Raw genomic sequence first — 23,328 nt, forward strand, 5'->3', positions numbered from 1 at the left:
TATTAAAACAGGGTTGTTAAAAATGCAATATTATTCTGCTGTGCATAAGGTAATCACAGAATTGGTAAATACAGAAATCATGGACAGTATTTTTTTCATAATGGAATGCAAGTTTATGATTATGTGGTGAACATCATTTTCTTCCCCAACTCTGTCATGCATCCCAGCAATTATCTGAATAATGTCCTTTAGAGATCCAATCTAAATTTGAGGTCCTTGATGGATTTTTGTGTCTTTCTGCTTTTCCATTTCTACTCCATTCCCTGCTGTTAGGAGTTTACAAACATGCTAAATATGTAAAGTGATGGAGATACTAATTTGCTTGATTTAATCATCCCACAGTATATGCTTAAATCAAAACATCACACCATACCTTTAAGTATATGCAAGTATATGTTTTAAAAATAAAAATTTTTAAGAAGAATGCAAACTTAAAAATAGTCTTGTTCTCGAGCAAGTTGTTTCTTTTCTGTGGACTTAACTCTCAATCCATAAAATATAGATAGGTGCCGGGCAAGGGTAGAGGTCAAATATTCCCAGGGCTGCTGTGGTCCAAAGGGAGAGCCCAATCCTAATGCCTGAGACTGTTTCCTGAGCCAAGGCGGGTCATTCTTGCCACCATCCAAATGGGAGAGAAGCTTCACACAGACTTCCAAGGAATCCACCCTTGCCATGGTTTCTCTCAGTTTGAACAAGGCCCCTTTTCTGAAGTGTGTGCTGTACAGAGCACACCAGCTACAACTCTCCCTGAGGATGAGAAGAAACGGGGCAAAACCACATTTCATTTCTATTCATCCCCCTAGTTTCCTGAGAAGGGTCTGGCAGGGGGATAAAGCTGTGAAACCAACTCTGTTAGTTTCAACGAGAGCATCTCTGGTGCTTCCTTGGACACTACCCGCAGGGCTGGAAGGACAAGTCCTCCTGGTCTCCACTCTAATTTCATATGTGGGTCCTTTCTATTTGGCTTGCGGTCTGTGTTCTAGAACATCAGAGGAAGCCCTGCACTTAAATTGCAGTTAGCTCTAAGAAAGAAACCTCGGTTTTCTGTAAATAACAACAGAGGGATTTGTGTTGAATGAGACATTCATTTTGTGGTTGTGCATGCAGCAAATTTGAAAGAAAAGGGGCTGAATTCGGTTGGCTAGTCATTTATTTTGAAAAGAACTAGCTATTAATTGAACTCAGCAAAGTCTGAGTGAAATTAAATAAGCAAACAACTTGATGTTTTGCCAACAGTTTTCTCAGCTAACAAATGGCTTTTGGTGTGGCCTAATCTTGGAACGGTTGATACTGTCATTCTGGGCTGAAGCAATCGACTGTGGGTCCTTTTTATAATAGCTCAGTAGAAGAGCCCCAGACAGAATGTAGCCTTTAATGGAAAATAGCATTTCAAACACAAATTGCAGAACAGCAGCCAGTGTGGCTCCAAGGATGTCAATTACAATTTTAATTTGGAATCTTTGAGGCCCTATCAGTAAGTTTGTTTGTTAATGTAAAGATAATGGACACATAGCAAACTAATAAAAATGAAAGTAACAATAACATCATATTTCATTTTTCCATGGGCTTATTTTAAAGGTGAGAGATTATTTAATTCCATTATTCATCATTTTTCTTTATTTTGCAGATGGAGAAACTAAGGGCTGCAGAAATTACTCTGCAGTCTTCCATGGGACATATATTCTGGCCCGATCTCTTTTTTGTGACTTGGCTTACAGAAATTGACATTGTAGAGCTTCTGAATTAGGAAGGACAGATTACTTTTTCTAGTCCCATTTTAATTTTTCTCAAAACTCATAAAATATCATTAGAGTGCTTTTTAATTTTTTCTGAAAAGCAGGAAATCGTAAGATTGATAAATAGTTTAATGTGGACCTGATGGCTTGATTAATTAATCACCAAGCTGAGGAACCACTACAATTCATATGTCAATTCAGACTATTTTCGGGAAATGATTTGAATCAATTGCTAATGAAATTGAGAAATTTAGGAGCCGCTTTCTGACTTCCAAATGACAGGGCTCATATTTAACTCAAGAGATGTGACAGTTAATGACAACATAAAAGTGCCATGAATTATTTTCCAGATCATGGGAAAATTACAGCATCTTCCCATTGAAACAGCTTTCAGCTCATCAGCATGAAAATAAACAGCCTTAATCACATGCTAAGAAATCTATGATGCTGTTTAAAACCTAGGTTCTTTCTGAAATAAACAAAGACCATAATCCTTAGGAATAATTGTAATATTTCATATCTTCTTCCTTAGTACAGAGTGATAGATGAACTTAGTGCGAATGATATCACAACCAAAACCCTATGGAAAAAAATTATTATGGAGCATTGTTCTTCTGACTAATTGCTTTAAACCCTTAAAATAGGTAGTTTAATTTTTCTTCCCTGCTTTAATACATAGGCCGAGTTTTCCAGCCTTTTTTATGCTCAAAAGGGCTTGTTTTGTGTATCTTTCCATAAGTTTTCATTCATCCCAGACTTTTAAGTTAATTTAAAGTTACATCTAGATATAACAAGACAGTTATTATGTGTTAATGAAACATCAATGGAAAGTGCACTGATCAATATTTAATCTAATTAAGGGGTATACAAGGCAATATTACTATGTAATTAACTCAAGGCAGCATAAGTGATCCATGCGTGTTTAAATTTTTATTAATATATTTGTTAAGAATTTTTAGATCATGCTGTTTTATGGGCTTACTTGAGGGATATAAAATTAAAATGTTTGTCAAGATGCTACTGGAGCAACTATTAAATGTGGCTCTTAATCATCTTAACAGTCCTTAAGGTTCCTGTGCAGTTCTAATAGTCTCACTAAGAATGAAAGATGGTTTTGCCACAAGCAAGAGTCCACATGTAAAACTTTCCTGGAATGATCTTTTAATTTTTTTAAAAAAATTCTTATATTGTTATTTTTGCAAAGATGATATATGACAGAGCTAATACTGGCAAGAAAATTCGAATTATCTTCAATAATTTTAAGAACATTTTCTAAAGGGCTCCAGGTGCTGGAGAAAAATATATTGAATAGTAAATATCATTGGATTATTCTAACATATCTCATGAGAGTGATCAAAAACATTCTCATGAAATTACAGCTTAGGGTGTGAATTTTGGTGGGACAGTTTTTATCTTAACAAGGACCACAAATGATGATTTTCAGAGCCCCAAATATGCAAAGTTAAAACAGGGGGGAAAGATCTAAAGAGGGTCTTCAGTTCAAATCCAAGAACAGGCTATGGTACGTAGACCATAGTATGAACAATGCTATGGAACATGCATCTATACTAAATTGAAGGTGACGAATGAGCCCAAAGTTACAAAGTCCAAACTCTTTTGTAGAGTTGTAGCTCAGGAAGTTTGCAATGTCATAGTTTCCTAAATCCCTCAATCAAATTCAACCTTTCAACCAGACTACTTGAAGCTGCCCATTACAAGGGAAAGGAGATGTGTTTAGATTTTTTGTCTTTGGAAACACCCAGACACTGAGAACCATTTTTTTTTTTCTTTTTTTTTTCTTTTTTTTTTGCAAATAAATATCAAAGTGAATTTGGTGAAGTGATGATTTTATTGCAAAGGCTTATGTTGCCTTCCTCAATCCTACCATTTTATTATGGAAAAAAATATAGGAGTTCCTAGGACAATTTATTGTTCTCCGTCATTCTTAGTAGGTATATCTTGCCTAAGTGCTGGGATGGCATTTCTATGTTTTCATCTCTGCAGATGAGGAGGTGAGGGATAACTCATACTCTGCGAGTCCCCATCTTGGCCATGAGTGATGACAGCTACAGGGATCAGTCATCATACATTATATACATCACATAATTCCTCCTCTCTCTTGAGAAGGACTGAAAATGCTGAAGATGAAAGTTATGGAAGATGAAAAAGGCATAAACGGAGTGGTCTAGAGATGTTCCAAATATAAGGGAACTTTTAAATAAATACTTCTGTGTGACTGGGTTGGTAATGAAGCCGTTGAGATGCGTGTGGCAAGCTAACAAGCAGGGCCGAGAATGATGACCAATGACCCCACCTCCAGTTTTCCATCTCAACACCATGGTTCTTAGAGATACCTTGAGTCCACACTTCTGGTGTTACAAATCTCTTATAGATAATTGGATTAGCAGTCCAAGCAACTGTTAAGGCAAGTACGGGGAAGATTTCTAAAGCCCTTGATTCTATATGCTTTTGTCTAAACCCAGGCTGATGCTAGGGTGGCTGGTCAGGGAGATCTGTCTCAGAGCCACAGTAGTGTGAACCTGTTGGGATGGGGGATGGGGGAGGACTTTACCAGTTGGACCACAAACTCTCCACACTGTGCCTTTAAAGAAATTGGGAAATGAGAACCTTGGTTTTTGCTTATCCTTTTCATATCAAAACACTGCTACATCGATGTTCATAGCAGCTCAATTCACGATAGCAAGACTGTGGAACCAGCCTAGATGCCCTTCAATAGATGAATGGATAAAAAAAAATGTGGCATTTATACACTATGGAGTATTACTCTGCATTAAAAAATGACAAAATCATAGAATTTGGAGGGAAATGGATGGCATTAGAGCAGATTATGCTAAGTGAAGCTAGTCAATCTTTAAAAAACAAATACCAAATGACTCCTTTGATATAAGGGGTGTAAACAAGGACAGGGTAGGGACGAAGAGCTTGAGAAGAATATTTACAGTAAACAGGGATGAGAGGTGGGAGGGAAAGGGAGTGAGAAGGGAAATTGCATGGAAATGGAAGGCGATCCTCAGGGTTATACAAAATGACATATAAGAGGAAAGGAGGGGTAAGACAAGAGAATACAAATGGAAGAAATGATTTACAGTAGAAGGGGTAGAGAGAGAAAAGGGGAGGGGAGGGGAGGGGAGGGGAGGGGGGATAGTAGAGAATAGGACAGACAGCAGAATACATCAGACACTAGAAAGGCAATATGTCAATCAATGGAAGGGTAACTGATGTGATACAGCAATTTGTATACGGGGTAAAAGCGGGAGTTCATAATCCACTTGAATCAAACCGTGTAATATGATGTATTAAGAACTATGTAATGTTATGAACGACCAATAAAAAAAAATAATAAAAAAAAACTGAAAGTCTACTTTGCAAATAGATAAAATGTTAATTTTTAATATCAGAAAAAGGAAAAAGATGGAGAAGATATTTAAGCAAGTTTCCTAGTAGTGTAATTTCTGATTGTGATGTGGTAAAACGGTCCTCATTGGTTAATTATATTACTCTCAGCTTTTCCTCCAAAAAATCTGGCTTCTTATTTTCTCTGTCATTTCTAAGCCTTTGTTTTCTATTACCAGCTTTCTTGAGGGTAATTTTATATACAAAAATCATCCATTTTAAAAGTATGATTCTGTGAGTTTGGAGTGTGTATGTGTTTGTGTGGATAGATGGATAGACAGAAAGACAGACAGATTCAGTGCACTTTCATCACCCCTAAAAGTTCCCTCCTGCTCTTTCACTATCAATCCCTTCTGCCATCTCAGACAAAGGCAACCCCCAGGTTACTTACTGTCATTGCAGTTTTACCTTTTATGGAATTTTATCTCAATGGGATCATACAATGTGCAGTATTTTGTATATGGCTCTTTCACCTCCCATAATACTTTGGAGAGTTATCCCATCATTAATTATTTCCATAGTTTGGACTTGTATATGGCTGGGTAGGACTCCTTGAGTTGATGGGCTACACTACGTTTATCCATTAACCAATCCATCCATGCCTTTGTTTTTTCCAGTTTTTAGCTATTGTAACAAAGCGGAAATGAACATTTGAGTACAAGTCTCTTGAAAAACATGCTTTCAAGTCCCTTTAATAAACACAGAGAAATGGGAAGGCCAGGTTGAATGGTAACAAAATGCTGAACTGTATTAGAAACTGTCAAGGGTTTCTCAAAATAGTCGTATGACTGTGTTGACACCGGCAAGGTATGAGAAGTCCGGTCACCTCACATCTTCACCAACGTGGATGGCTGCTCTTCATATTTTATCAATTTTACTGGAGGTGTAATAGCAGTTAGTTCTGATTTTAATTTTCATTTGTATTTCATAGAGATATTTACTGTCTTTTAATGTCCCTTATTAGTCATATAGACTCTTAGGTAAAAAAATTTATTCAAATCATCTGCCCTTTTTAAGGAGCATGTATATTTTACAAATTTCCACTCAATGAATGACTCACCTTTTCATTTTCAAAATTATATATTTCTTAATTTTGATGAAGTCCATTTCATCATTTTTTTCATTTTATGATTCATGATTTTTTTTGTGTCCTATCAAGAAAGCCTTGTATAGACCACAGAGGTTTTCTCTATTATTGTTTTTTTCTAGAAAAAATATGGTTTTAGCTCTTAGTTTTACTTCTGGGATCCATGATAACATATGTATTTTATACAGTGTAAGAAAAAGGTTGAGGTTCATTTTTTTTTTCCACGAAGAGGTTCATTTGTTTGAGCACCCTTTGTTGAAAGGAATGTTCTTTTGCCCATTGAATTACCTTGTCACGTTTGTTGAAGATCAATTAACCATATAGGTGTGAGACTATTTCTGGATGGTCTACTCTATTCCATTAAACTATATGTCTATCAACCTGTTTTAATTACTGTAGCTTAATAGTAAATCTTGCTAACAGCTTATGTACTCCAGGGGTCAACATTTTCAGAGTGGTCTTGACCATTCGACATTTGCTTTTTATAAAACTTAAAATCAAATTTTTATTTCAAACAATCCTGCTGTGATTTTGGTTTGCATTGAGGTCACATTAAATGTATAGATCCATTTTTGAAAACCTGACATAGCACTATTCAGCCTCCAGAGGCATGAACAGTTCTATGAAAGGTTTACAGTGTTCAGTATATTATACTTACATAGATTGTCCATTCATCTGTAAACAATGCAAATTCATGATACTGTAAATAGGATTAATTTTGTTCAATTTCCAATTGTTGATTGCTAGTATATAGAAATACAACTGTTTTTTGTATGTTGTCATTCTATCCTTCCTTCTTGTTAAAATACTTTCCGAGTTCATATAGCTGTTTGTAGTAGATTTCCTGAATTTTCTGCCAATAAGTACAGTTTTTCTTGTTCCTTTTAAATCTACTCACTTTTACTTGTCTTTCTTGGCTATTGTGCTAGTTCACATCACAAGGTTACACAGAAATAGTGAAAGCAGAAGTTCCTGTTTGTTTCTGACCCTAAGGAGAAAACATGCAGTCTCCCCATTATGGATGAGGTCAGAAGTAGATTATTCATCATCTTGAGGAATTTTCCTTCCTACAACTTGAAAGGAAAAGAGACAAAAGTAAATGGAGGGGTATAATGCACTCATGGTTCTGGGAAGGCAGTATCATTTAGATGTCAGCTCCCCATATATTGAACTATAGATTTAGTACAATTATAGTCAAATTTTTGACTATACAATTATAGTCAGAAGAAGGTTTTTTGGTAGAAATTAAGAATTTCTAAAATTTCTATAGAAATGCAATGATCCTAGAATTGACAAAAACAAACAATCTGAAAAAAAACAAAGCTAGAGAAAAATTATACTACTTGACTTAAAGACATATTTATGTGTGTATATATATATATATATATATATATATATATATAGAGAGAGAGAGAGAGAGAGAGAGAGAGAGATGGAGAGAGAGAGAGAGAGAGAGAGAAATTTTTAAAATATTGACATGCAAGTCAAAATAGATGAACAATGAGACAAAGAAACTAGAAATGGACCTCCACATACATAATTAGCTGTCTTCCAAAAACAGGGAAATAAATTACTGAATGGAGAATAAGCACTAATTTTAACAAATGTTGCTGAAAAAAATGATATCAACATGTAAAAAAGAAATTAACTCATATCCTTCAATATTTATAAAAAGTAACTCAAGGAGATTTGTAACTTAAATACAATGCCTAAAACTTTAAAAGTTCTAGAAGAACTTGTAGAACAGCTTTCTTAGCTTCAGTACTAAAAGGAAAACCCACTTAAAAGTTGCTAAGCTAGGGCTGGGGTTATAGCTCAGAGGTAGAGCACTTGCCTAGGAATGTGAGGCCCTGGGTTCAATCCTCAGTACTTAAAAAATATGCTAAACTAGATTTCATCAAAATTAGGAACTTCAACACTTTGAAGAATTTATTAAGAGAATAAAGAGAGAAGCCCCACACTGGAGGTGTGTATGTGTAAGTCACATACCTAATAAGCAATTTGTATCCAGAATATAAAGAAAATGTAAAATATTTCATATCAAGAAGACAAAAACCCAATTTTAAATATGCACAAGCTATTATAATGATAGAATGGAAATCCAAACATGCACATAATAGCAATTTGAGAGGAAAGAATAGAAGAAATGAAGGAAAAGCAATATTTCTTTTAAAAAGTAATAAATTCTAAGAAGTAAAAAGAGACAAGCATGCTTAAATTACAAAGAAAGACAAACTGAGAAGAAAATACCCCACCATCCATGATATATTGACACAGTATAGACCCATGGCAGGTATTAATGGTAGAGAGAAAATTGTAACACCTAACAAGAAGAAAAGGTCACCTCCTACAGCAATTGCTATCAGTTCCCTGCTCAGCTATATAACCTTAAATGCAACGATTTGAAAACAAAACCTGATGCCACCCAAAACCTAGACCAATGGGTGACCAAAGGTTGGAGTACAAATATTTCAATTCTCTCACCTTTAGAGTGGATCATTCTGAAGCAAGGGTTCTACCCTGTTTCCCAGACTTACTCAAGGGAATTAAGCCTCCTTTGCCCATAGTGATGACCACATGGAGAATTCACATTTTGGCGGTGGGTGGAGGCTTCCTTCCCTTACTCATCTCCCTTTTCTTACTATGGTTTCCTGGGATCCCCTCCCAAATAAATTACGGATTCTCACATCTCTGCCTTAGAGCCTGCTTCAAGAATTCAGAGCACTAAATTTGAAATCAATATTAGATTCAATGAGGTAATGCATTAATATTTTTGAGACTGAAGAAAATACTTTGCTTCTAGAATTTTATGCCTTGGTATCTTGTATTGAAAGACGAGTTGGGACTCAGACGCCTAAAAACTGTAGACTGTACCTAAGACTAACTACTTATTATTGCATCAGGAAAAAGAAATTGAATCCAGAAAGAAGAGGGACTACTTGTGAAGAAATAGTTAGCAAAGATGTGGGAACCGCTTGTGCTTAGGTCTAAATAAGTACCTATTATGAAAAGAAAAGGGTTTTAACAATAACGTGAACTCAAATTTCAGGCAGTTGCCACAGGGGCATTGGTGGAAGCTAGCGGCAAACTGAGACAAACGAAAAGTGTGCTGTGACTTTTACATGGCTCTGGAGGAAATATAGTTCCTAATTAACTGGTCCAAGACTTTAAAAGAAATCAAAACTGTAACTAATGTCAGGATTACTTCACATAGGGATTGCTTAGTTAATCATGTTTTACCATAATAGCTCTTGAACACAATATACTATTTTCTGGACACTTCCACTTTCCTTTTTGGTATAATGACTTTTTTCACAGAAACAAAACAAAACAACACACTAAGTAAATACACTCTAAGATGTGGTATTGCAACATTACAGTTTCAAGCAGAGGCACATTTGCCAATTTTCAAGATGCACTTCCTAGTCAGCAAATATCGTGTGGAACACATTTAAGCTGAAGGTTATAGTTCAATGAACCAAAACATTTTATTTGTGAATGTTTGCCACATCCAAAGGATAAATGAGAGCTGCTTCTTCAACTCAACAGATTGTTGAGTATGTGTTCTTTTTCCATGAGGTTCAATAAGCCTTTGGATTCAGCCTTCATTTCCCTAAATACGTACTTCTCTGTTCTTTAATTCGATTTCTAATAGTTTGAGTGCAAGATATAACATGAACTCAAAAATATTAACCAAGTACAGACTGATGACTTGCATCTTCCCGAGAGTCACCCCTTGCATCTCTCCACCAGCTCTGCTCTGAAATTATCCTCTCATTCTTTGGCTGGTACAGTAAACCTATATTACATTATGTATTTGTTGTTTTTAAATTATTGCTTTTATCTTTATATAAAGTTGTTTAATTTATTCATCTTCCTGTTGGGTCAAGTGTGTGTGTGTGTGTGTGTGTCTTTAGGGTTAAAATGGAACCCATATATTATTTCCTATTAAACTTGGTAGACATGGCATCTCCCATTTTAGATCTGACATGTGAGAAGCTAGAAAGTCATCACCCCTGTCATTGCAAGAGAAATTTGGACAAAATAAAAATCATCAACAGTTCCTGATCCCATCAGAGAATTGACATCTGCAACACCAGAATCAGGAGACATGGGCACGCCCAGAGAGATAAAGACCTAGGCTTGTTTTTGTGGAACAGAAGCCAGTGGGGACAATATATTGTAGAATTGCTTTCTTTACTGTAATTTCTTCAAATTCCTGTAGGCTGAGTGCTGACTCTCCTCAGCATGACAAATTCCTGCAGTCTGCAATCTAAAGAGAGCCCCACACTTTCTTGGAATTTTTTTTTTTTTAATCCAAGAATTCCACCAGGTATCACAGTGAGGATGCAGAAAAATCTCCTGTTGGCTCTGACAAGGAAAAAAGAAAAGGAGCAAGTGGAATCCCTTCCCCTTTCCTTCTCTATCACAAAGGCTGATTCTTGCAGAGGAAATACTTTGCCGTAGAGTAATACCAAAAACCTATGGAAACCAGGGAAGGGGATTTTCTTCCTCTTCATGCTTTTCTAGTGTTGCATTTTACCAAAGTAAACAACAACAACAACAACAACAACAACAACAAAAAAGAAACCTAGGTAACACAGAACTTCTAGGAAATATATCAAGAACTTGGTAACCAAGGAAGCTGGGAGAGCATACTCCTGGAGGAAGGAGAAACACCTTGTGAAGGCCTGAAACAGGGCCACTAGGAGGTGGAGACCCTCTCTATCCCTCCTGCTCACTGCCACACCAACAGACCTCCAGTAAAATAACAGGATCACAGCTGAAAACGTAGAGATAAACTCCTTCTGACGGGTAGCACTAGAAAAACCTGAAAACTAAGCAAATAAAAATAACTAGAAGAATTAGGAGTTGCTAGTACTCAGAGTTATGACGAACATTAAACACAGCCCAATGCGTACCCAGATTAACATAAATCCTCCCCCTCTAAAGAGCTACTACTTATACTACATGTTGACTTTCAACCAAGAACTAAAAGCATCCCACAAGGCAAGAAAAAAAAAATAGTCTGAAGGGACAAAGAAATCATCAGAACCATATTCAGATATGAATAGATATTCATAGATAAGGAATTTCAGATGACTATGATTAATATGTTAAGGGCTCTAATGAAAAAAAATAGATAACATGCAAGATCAAATGGATAATTTCAGCTGAAAATAGAAACTATTAATCATAGTTTAAAAGCATTAAAAATAAAAAGAATGTGTTACAAATTAAAAACACAGTGGCAGAAATTTTTTTTTAAAAAAATTCCTTTAACAGACTCATTAGTATATTCAATAAGTTTAGGAACCTGAAGATAGGTCAAAACTTCACAAACCAAAATGCAAAAATAAAAGAAAATAATATTCAAGAACTATAAGGATATATACATAACTGGACAACCAGAAAGAGAAGAAAAGAGAATGAGGAAGAAAACATTTTGGAAGTCACAATGGCTGAGAAGCTACTAAAGTTAATGACAGGTACAGAAGTTCCGAACACACCAAGCAAGATAAACACGAAAACAAAACTAAAGAAACAAAAAAGACCTCACCATATCATATTCAAATGCAGAAAAATTCTGAAGCAAACTAGAGGGGGGATAAAAACTTCCTGAATAGGAACAAGGATAAGATCACAGATGACTTCTCATCAGAACTCGTGCAAGCAAGAAGAGGATGCAGTAAAATATTTAAAGCATTGGAAAAAATAAGAACTATTCACATGAAATTCCATGTCCAGCAAAACTATCCTCAAAATTAATGAAGAAATAGAGTTTTCCAGACAAACAAAAGTGAGGAAATTGGTTTCCATCAGAATAGCCCTACCAAAAATTAAAAAAAAAAAAAAATATATATATATATATATATCACAATATAAATATATATTTATATATAAATACATTTATATATAAATATATATTTAAAATAAATTTATATATATTTATAAATATATGTATATTTATATTTATATTATGATATATTTATATTTTAATTTTTGGTAGGGCTATTCTGCTGGAAATCAATTTCCTCACTTTTGTTTGTCTGGAAGTCTATTTCTTCATTAATTTTGGAGGGTATATTATAAATAAAAATATAATATATATTTATATTGTGATATATATAAATACATAAAAAACACAATATATATATATTTATATTTATATAACACAAAAAGTTCTTCTGGCAAGTAGAAAATCGTATAGATTAGAAGTCTGGGTCTTTCATTACTCTTATCTAAAAGAAAAAAAACATTTTTAGAGCAAAAGTAGTAACAATGTATTGAATAATTATAGCATATGGAAAAGTGAAATATATTATCAAAATTTCATAATGAATGGTAAGAGGAATTGGAATTGTTATGAGATCCCTGCATAACACACAAAGTAGAATAGTGTTATTTAAAAGTTCTTAGATTATTTTAATCTATATATTGTGAACCTTAAGGCAATCATTAAGAACATTGTTAAAGAAAATGTATATTATGCAGTAAGAGAGGAGATAAAGGAGAATTATGAAATGCTCACTCAAAGCAAGAGAAGACATAGAAATGAGGTAACAGGAAGAAAAAAATAAATATGATGATTAAAAAAGAAAAAAAAGTAACAACTTACACAAAATTTAACTCCAAATAGATTCAGACATAAATGTAAAGTGCAAAATTATAAAATATCCAAAAGAAAAACTGCATATTAGTGGGTCAATGTGTTAATGCAAAACCATAGCATGATCTATGAAAGAAAAAACAGATAATTTGAAACTTATTAAAATTTAAAGATCTGTTTTGTGAAATACATTGTTAATAGAATTAAACAACAAGTCATAGTTTGACTTTGCAAAAGATGTTTGCAAGTTACATATCTGACACTGGACTTGTATCCATAATATACAAAGAACTCTCAAAGTTTTTCAGCAATGAGAAAATAAACAACCCAATTTTTAAGAGCAAAACGTGTATCAAACACATCACCAACTGTGATATATGGAAAGCAAGTATGAAGATGAAATGTTACTTAACATCTTAGGTAATTAAGGAAATGCAAATTAGAACAACAATAAGACAGCACTATGTTACCTGCTGGGTAATTAAAACAACAACAAAACAAGCTTACCTCATCAAATGCTGGTGAGAATGTGGAGCAATGGGAACTCAGATTCACTCATTCATGTGAGTGAATGAGTGCAGTCACTTCAGAAGACAATTTGGCAGTTTTCTGCTTTTATTTTTAAACATTTTTAAATCATGGTAAAATATATGTAAACAATTTTCTATTTTATCATTTTTAATAATACATTCACTGATATTGAGTACATCCACATTGTTGTGCAATCATCAGTACCGTTCATCTCTAGAGTTTTTTCATCTTTCCAAACTGATTTTTTTTCTTTGTCTATATTTTTATTGGTGCCTTATACTTGTACATGATGGTGGGACTTGTTGTTACATATTTGCATGTGTACACAATGGAACAACACAATGTTACGATTTGGATGTGAGGTGTCCCCCAAAAGCTCTGTTGTGACACATGCAAGAAGGTTTAGAGGAGAAATGATTGAATTATAAGATCCTTAATCCAATTAGTGAAATAATCACCTGATAGGGATTAACTGAGTGGTATCAGAAGTCAGGTAGCTTGTGGCTGGAGAGTGAGCACCTGAGGGCATGGCCTGGGGGTATAAATTATGTGTCTGATGGGTGGAGTCTCTCTCTGCTCTCTGATCACTATGTGAGTTGCTTCCACCATGATGTCCTGCCTCATCTCCAGCCCTGAGGAATGGAGCCAGCTGTCTGTGGGATGAAACCTCTGAATCTGTGAGCCTTGAAATAAACTTTTCCTCCTCTACAATGGTTTTGGTCAGATCTTTTAGTTACAGCAGCAAAAAAAGCTAAGACACATAATTTGGCCAATATCCCCAATATTTCCCTTGCTTCTCATTCTCTGTTAAGCTGGTCCCTTTCCTCTTAATCGCTCTTCAGTTTTCATGAGATCCCCACAACAGCACGGCTTTCTTTTCCTTTTTCCTCTCTAGGTTCCGCATATGACAGTAAAATATGATCCTAAATCTTCTTCCATCACTTAACATGACATTCTCAACTTTCATCCATTTTCCAACAAATGACATGATTTCTCTTTCCTTATGACTGAGGAAAACTCCATTGTGTATGTATACCACACTTTCTTTATTCATTCATCTATTGATGAACACCTAGGCTGGCTGGATAGCCAAATTGAAATTTTGTATCCATTAAAGATCCCATTCCTCCCTTCCTCCACCTGCTAGAAACAACCATTCTATTTTTGTTTGTTTCCCGTGAATTTTACTATTCTGAGTGGAATCGTACAGTATTTGTCTTTTTGTGTCTGGCATATTTCACTTTGCATAATATCTCCAAGTTGGATCCATATTATAGCATGTCTAAGAATTTTCTTCCTTTGTAAAGCTAGACAATATTCCATTGGATATATGTACCATATTCTGTTTATGTGGTCATCTGTTGAGTCTTTTTCACTTTTTGGCTGTAGCAAATAGCACTGCTATGAACATTGGCATACAAATTTCTATTCAAGTTCTTACTCTTAATTCTAACATCTAAGCTATTTTTTACAAAGCTAAATATAGTCTTACTATAAAATCTGACAATTGTTATCCTAGATATTTATCCAACTGATCTCAAAACTTATGTCCACACAAAAACCAGTACACAGATGCTGAGAGCAATTTATTCATAATTACTAAAAACTGGAATAATCAAGATGTCTTTCAAAAAGTGAATGGATAAACAAACTGAGGTATACATATACAATTAAATACTGTTTGGCAGTAAAATGGGATTAATTGTCAATTCAAGCAATTATATGGATTAATCTTAAATGCATATTGCCAAGGGGAAGAACCAGAATGAAAACACAAAATACTATTTGATTTCATTTATATGATATTCTGGAAAAGGCAAAAATATTGAGATAGAAAACAGATTAGTGACTGGTCATCCAAAACAAGGATTATCTAGCTGGGCATGGTGGTGCACACCTGTAATCTCAGCATCTTGGGAGGCTGAGGCAGGAGGATTGCAAGTCTATGACTTGCTAGGGCAACTTAGTGAGATCTGTCTCAAAATAAAATTGAAAAAAAAAAAAGACTGGGAATATGCCTCAGTGGCATAAGACTTGCCTAATATATGCAAGCAAGACCCTGGGTTTAATCCCCAGCAGTGGAAAAAAAGTAATATCTGAGAAATTGTCACTTTCAAGAGACTCCAAGGTAATAACGTTGACCAAATGGAACATACTACTCTAAATGTAATTCTGGAAGAGTGGTTGCTAGAGGCTTGCAAGGGGAGGGGGAGGGGAACAGAATATGTAAAGCACAGCAGATTTCCAAGGGTGGTGAAATTATTTGCTATGTTAATGCAATGATGGGCATGACACTATGAATTTGTGAAAATCCATAAAATTTTACAGTGCAAAGAAAGAACCTTAATGTATGTTTAATATGTGCAAATTTTAAAAAATCATGAGGTTTGGGGATGCTAAGATTGAATACAGATTATATCCAAGGAATCTAACTATATTGCTGATGTATGACATAACTTCACTGAAGGGGGTATGGAAAAAGAGGTGCTGACCTAAGAAACTTTGAAAATAAACAGAAATTATAAGACTAAAGACAAAAGAAACTGTCTATAAGAACTGTACTTTAGTTGGTAAAGTTGTTTCTCATGAGGGCATAGGTTAACAATTTAAGACTTATGCATGTATGTGAGCTTGAAAAATAAATGAATGACAGATCTTGGAACTCAGGTTTCTTACTACTAGAGTTGCAGGTTTCAGGCAAGAAAAGGGAGAGGGCTAGAATGGGTCATATACTGTATTATAGAAATTGGAAATATCAATATGACCTTATGTTTAGCTTAATAGAGAGATAGATGAATAAATGTAGACATAATTATAGATGTGTTAAACATAGGTTAGTAAACATACATATATTTCCAACCTTAGTCTACTGAAAGGGTCTAAAATTAATTATGTCGTCTTAGCTAGCTTTTTGTCACTGTGACCAAAAGACTTGTAAAGAAAAATGTAAAGGAGGAAAAGTTCATTTTGTCTCATGATTTCAGAGGTCTCAGTCCATAGATGGTTGACTCCATATTTCTGGGCCTGAGGTTAGGAAGAAATATGGAGAAATATGTATAACATGCAAATATCATACATTTATAATTGTAACATAGATATATTCCTTTGACGTAATCTATATTTGGAAGGGTATGGTAGAGAAAAGGACATGGCAAACAGGAAGAAGAGAGTGAGTTCCACTGATCAGAGACAAAATATATACCTCAAAGGGGAGTCCCCAGTGACCAATCTCCTCCAGCTACACCCTACCTGCCTATAGTTACCACCCCGTTAATTCGTACCAGTGGATTAAGCTATTATTTGTGTTATAACTCTCATAATGTAATCACTCACCTCTGAATGTTTAGGGGAGCTCCATATATTCCAATCATAATAGGTGTTTCTTAGCAAAGAGCATACCCAGCACCCAGACCTTGGTTTTAAATGACATCATTTAATAAAGAAATCAAGGCTCCTGGGGAAACAGGCAGTTTATAAGGCTGAGCTCAGGACTATGCAGGATGATCCTAGAGCACCCTGTAACTTCAGAGATTAGAGAAGTGTGAAAACAAAGCAAACCAATGGAGTTATGCCAGAAGCACCCAAGAGCCAGCTGAAAGAGCTCCCGATGGCCAATGTTGGAAAGCTCTGAGTAACCAAATAAATAACATGTACTGGAATGTGACCTGGCTGTAACATAAATAATTCAATACCCATTTTTATGTAAATAAATGATTGTTTTGATGAATAAATGGGACTAGACAATCCTACCACACAGAATTCCAAACAACTTGTGCAGTTTCTCCCTCTTCAAACAAGTGAAGCATAACTCTTCACTTCCTTGAATGTCAGTTTCCCCTATCGCCTTCCTTCCAAACAGGATAGTACAGGAAGTGGGCAGTGGGGTAGGAAGAAGAGGGGCAGCCTTTGCACCCCAGTGGAGAAACCCTACTCACACTATCTCAGCCATGCCATCAAGTTCAACATCGTCATTGGTAAGTCATGTTGATAGCATGTACACCTGAGAGGATATGATAACAAAGGCACTTTATAAACTCGTGGTGTTTCAAGAATTTACAATTGCAATCTAATCATGAGGGAAAAAAATATTGGACAAACCCAAATCAAGAAACATGTTGCTTAATACCTGGCCAAACTATCAAGGTCATCAAAAGCCAGAAATATCAGAGAAATTGTCATAATCAAAACAGTTCCAAGGAATTACAATGACCAAGTATAATATTCTATCCTACATGGAATGCTGGAACAGAAAAAGGACATTACTTATTTAAAAAAAAATGTGTAAATCTGAATAAAGTCTGGACTTCAGTTAGCAATAACGAGTCAATATTGGTTAATTAGCCTTGGCAAATGTGTCACACTATTGTAAGATATCTGGTTTATCTCTGTGAATATCTTCATGCATTGCTTATTAAGGTTTGTAAAATCTAATAACATAAGTTCCCATATTTAACTGCCCTGATGTTTAATAAATAGAGTGAGATTTCAAAAATATATCTGATCTCTTCCTTCTTCCAGAGTTCCATATTTCTTGTGGTCTAATATTCACAGTCAGGAATATTCATGAACAGCCCCAAATCATAGTTATTTGTTTTGTGACTCAATAGGTTTTGAGACAAATTTTCCTTCTGCAGCTCTTTGTGAAAGCTTGAGCAATGGGCTTGTGATATGGTTCCAGTCTTTTGCTACCTGGATACCCTCCTCAATGAAAGAGATGCAGTCTTGTATGGGAGAGAGGAGAAAAATGACTCTAAGCGAAATGTTCCTGAGTCTCTTCAGAGAAAACTTCCTAAAGAGGGGAAGAAAGCTTATTCAAAGAGCACACTTTTATCAAAAGAAGGAATCATGCATTATTGGAGTTGGGGGGTGGGGGAAATCATGGACAAGATCCCTGGACAACACATGGAAACCAAGTACCAGAGAGATAAAATGATTTTTTTTTCATGGTCATAATTTGTTAGTATCAGAGAAGAAATAACACATTTTTTTTTCTAAAATAGCATGCTTCTCACATTTTAGTCTTCTAGCAGATTTCACCTTTTCCACACAGCTGTTGAGATAACCTACTGATCATACAAACTAAATCAACACAGGGATGGAGCTCAGAAAATGCCCCCAAACTGCCTCCCTTTTCATTATTGAAAACCACGAGATGAAAGTCTTTAATAACTCACAGCACAAGAGGACCATTACTGTCAGCATATACCACTCAGCCATATATTATAGCTTTTTACTTCTCCACACAAAATTGCTTTGAAATTTACATTTGCTATAAAGGATTCAAGTCCATCACTATTAATTTTCTTCTACAAATTATGTTTAATTATCACCTCTTTCCACCTCGGAAGAAACCTCTCTTGTACTCCTGTCTCTATAGAGCTCTCAAGAAGAGTTTCCTCAGCATGAATCTTGGATGGTGATTTTATATCCCTAACTTGCCCTTCCTTGTCAAGCTCACATAGCCTACTTAGAGATATGGAAATGAACAGTTTGCTTGGTTCCACATTTCCTGCATGCATATGAAATCTGTCTCTTTAAGCAAGGGGGAAAAAAAGGCAACACTTTCCAGGGTTGGCCTATGGACAATTAGGCTAGAAATATTCCATTTTTAAGATTCCAATCAGCTTGCAAAGTCTCCCCATGATTGATGGCTTAACAGTTCCTACACTCCATCACAAAACAATCTTCTTGGAGATTCAGCTGTCTTTGTGATGCTTTGAGAACCATCTTTATTCTCTCCTTCAGTTTTGGAACCCTAGATGAAACCAATTTAAAAGAGATAGAGAAATCCAGAAATTACATTTTATTATTTTTAAATTTAGTTTCTCGGCTCCTTTACAACATGGTACAATATAAGTAGCACAATCTTTGGAGTCAGACACATTAGCAGAGAAATCATAACTCTACCAAAAACATAGGACACTGCAGATGGATCACTTCTCTCTGCACCTCAGTTCTCTTAATCTGAAGCTTAAAGTCATTCTAAGTTCAACCAAGACTGGCATGTACTATGCTTGGCATTTTCAAGGAATTCAGAGGCTAATTGTCTTTCTCTTCTACATTCAATGAGGCAATATTTTTATTTATAATCCTTTGCTTAAAACTGACCAAAACCCAGCTCAAACTATCTTTAGCCAATAGCTGGAATAAAGTTCTCAAGCAATGTTCTCATGGCTCTTAACTCATCTCTGCACATAAGCCTGACCAACTGCCTGGCAGAATAGCCAACATAAGTTGTAGATCCTTTGCTTTAGTACATATTTTAAATTATTATTTAAGAGTGTTGACATTCACTAAATTCACTCAAACTCCCAAGCTAGAAGCCATCTTGGATTCCTCTACTTCCCTCACTCCTGCTTCACCCGGATCTTATTGCACCTTCTTAGATCTACTTTCAAAATAACACTGAAGGGTGCCTCTTCATCTTCTAGCTTCCTTCCTCATGCAAATCAGCATCAGTTCCTGCCTGGACTGAATGGAACTCCCATTTCCATTCCACCCTCCATAATTCCCTCAAAAGCCAAGAGGGACCCTTTTAAAAAGAATTATACTATTGCTCCTCTATCTAAAACCCACCAACGGTTTCTCCTTTCAGGCTTAGACTGAAATAGAGCTTCATATCCATGGAACTAGTCACGAGGGAAACTGTATCCAGCCCGCCTCTCAATCTCAACCAGATGCACCTTCACCCTTTCACAAAACTCCAGCTATAAAAAAAATTTTTTTTTGGTTCCTAGGACACACTGTGCTCAGTCTCACATTAAGACTTTTCCCCTCCTTCTCTGGGCCTGGAATTCTTTGCCCCCATTTTCACATGGCTGACTAACTTTGCCTACTGATTCAGGAATCCATTTAATGGTGATCTTTTCATTGGGCCATTTGAAATAAAGTATCCCTCACCACCACCACCCAGTCTCTCTCCCACATATCACTCTGCTCTATTTCTTTTATTGAATCTATTGCTTCCCTGTATTTCACTTTTCTTTATGTGTCTTATTTTCTGTTATATCCCTGGTACCTCGAAGAATGTTGGGAACATAAGAGAAAATACATAAATACTTGTTGAATAAATAATCATGAATGATATTTTCCCATAACTTTTATAGAATATGTAACATTGTGATATTAAAAGTGGCATTCTATTTTCTATTCAGCTACTGCATGCATTATGAGATTTTCATTATGTATAAGTACAAAGCAATATAATACCAATAAACTTAGTATTTATGAATTATCGTCTACTTGTAAATATACAACTTCCTTACATGAACCAAGTGGTGATTGGAGTGGTATGAACACAATGGTATGTGGTAGGTGAATGACTCTTAATGAGATGCAACAACATAATATTCATTTCTTTCTTATTTTCATAGACTTTCACTAATTGTTTCATAATTAGCTGCAGCTCATCTACTTCCTTCAATTACTAAGAGTCCTTTGATTTGAGCCTACGTCTGTCATAATTTTTTCTTAATGACCTCATGTTGGATCCTGGCAGGGATTTTTCTCCTTAGTACTCATAAATCAGCTTGTATTTTTCCATACTATAAAGCTGTTAAAATATTTTCTCAGATATGTTGTATGGCATGCACTTTTTCCTTTTTGAAAAAACAAATGTCTCTATTATCATCTGGCACTGCTAATCTTAGGGATCTTATTTTCTTATTTGGGATATAAGTCGGCCATTAAGGAGCTGTGAACTCATTAAAACTGCAATTCACTCTCCTATAATCTTGCAAACCATCTCAGGTCTCAGTTGTAATATATTCGGTGCACAGATTTCAGTACAAAAACACAGCTTTGATTTTAAAAAAAAGGAAATATAAATTTGTTCTGTACATTCCATGCATGGTTATGATGAAGAGTTAGAGAATTCTGGATACTCAAGGAAAATCTTAGTCTTGTCAACACATGGGATTTGTAGCATTTTCTCCACCACAGAATCTGTGTCACAAGCTTATTGGCCTGAAAAACTGAGATCAACACTACTATTACTCACTGAATTGTAGGCTTTTCTCAAGTTTGAGTCATCTGTGTGTGCTTCATAGAAACATAAGATAGAGAAGAGAAGAAACCCTCCATAGATATTAAACATGCTTCCATAAATGAATCAAAAGTAACACTAAGAAATGTTTGGTTAATTTCATCTCATCTCTACTTCTTCCATAAGCCCTGTTTTACCCCCAAAGGCTGGGCCATCTTGCTTCTTAATAATTGCCCTCAACTCCCCACAGAGATAACAGTTTTTAATTAGAGCATTATAGTTATACATAGTAGTTGGGTACATTTTGATGAAATCGTAAATGCAAGGAATTTGATTTCAACTATTCTCACCACTTCTTTTCAATATAGTTTTCACTTTGGCTGGAACAATCAGGCAAGAAAAGAAAAATAAAAGGATACAAAAAGGAAAGGAAGTCAAACTATCTGTTTGCTGATGACATGATCCTATATCTAGAAGACCCCAAAAATATCACCAGCAGACTTATAGAGCTCATAAATGAGTTCAGCAAAGTAGCAGAATACAAGATCATTATCCATAAATCAATAACTTTCCTATACTCTCAACAGTGATTGTGCTGAGGAGAATCAGGAAATATCTGATATATAAATATCTGAATATATCTGGGTTAGTCTAACCAAGGAGGCAAAAGATTTCTACAAAGAATACTATAGAACACTGAAGAAAGAAATTGAAGAAGACCTGAAAAGATGGAAAGACCTCCCATGTTCTTGAATAGGCAATATTAATATTGTCAAGATAGCCATACTACCAAAAGCAATAAACAGATTCAGTGTAACCCCCATCCAAATACCAATAACATTCTTAACAGAACTAGAAAAAATCAGTCCATAAAACTTTGTATGTCTAATTTTTTTTAATGACAAACCCTTGGAAAGGAACTCTCACAAATATTGCAAAAACATTTTATTATTTTATTTATTTATTGGTACCAGGGATTGAACCCAGGGGCATTTAACTACTCAGCCACATCCCCAGCCTTTCTTGTGCATGTGAGGCAAGCACTCTACCAACTGAGCTATATCCCCAGCCCCCTTTTTATAATTTTATTTTGAGACTGCATCTCACCAAGCTGCTTAGGATCTCACTGAGTTGCTGAGGCTGGCCTTGAACTTTCGTCCCCCCCTGCCTCAAACTCCTGAGTTGCTGGGATTCCAGGCGGGTGTAAAGCCATTCTGAAGGACTTCAGTGTGTATCACCATAATGGGATTCCATTTATTCATCTAGAAACCAAGACCTAGCTGAACTCTCAGGGTTGAAACCTAAAGCCAGCTATATTGTTATGATTTTACTTATTCTCCCAGGAAATTATTGCCCATTAAGATAAGGTTATAAACCAATGAATAACTTCACAGGTAGCTCAGAATATTTCTGAAAACTAAGTTTTATGAATAAGTAACTTGTACATCTGGACAAACAGACCCCTTGTTAAAACAATAGATTGCTATGGGTACGTATATCTCATCTATCAAACTACTTTGACTTGCTTAAAGATCCTTGCTATTTTTATTCATTTGTATTGGCTACAATTATATCACAGACTTTGGCCATTCTCACTATAATTCTCACACTGAAAGACCTGCCTTAAACCACTTGAGTTCAGATCTCAAGGATTTCTACCTATGACTGCGTTCTTCTGAGACGTGATTAGGACTTTCAAGTTGAGGTTCCCTGTTATTACAGTAGGTTTAATAAATATTGCTTTGTCAACACTTTATTATTAGCAGCCTTTTGGGAATTCAGCAGTAAAACATCCAACAAATTTGTATCAACTCCCTTATTTTCTGGCACCTTGTTATACTGTAGGGATTCTATGATGATTGAATGGTGGTATGGCCCAAAAAAAATCCTATGAAGGAGAAATATATTGAGGGAGTATGTTTGATCTGAAACTTCCAGGATGAGTTAAGTCAAAAGTAGGTAGCAC

Source organism: Urocitellus parryii, chromosome 5 (genome assembly GCF_045843805.1).
Source record: "Urocitellus parryii isolate mUroPar1 chromosome 5, mUroPar1.hap1, whole genome shotgun sequence".
Taxonomy (NCBI): Eukaryota; Metazoa; Chordata; class Mammalia; order Rodentia; family Sciuridae; genus Urocitellus; species Urocitellus parryii.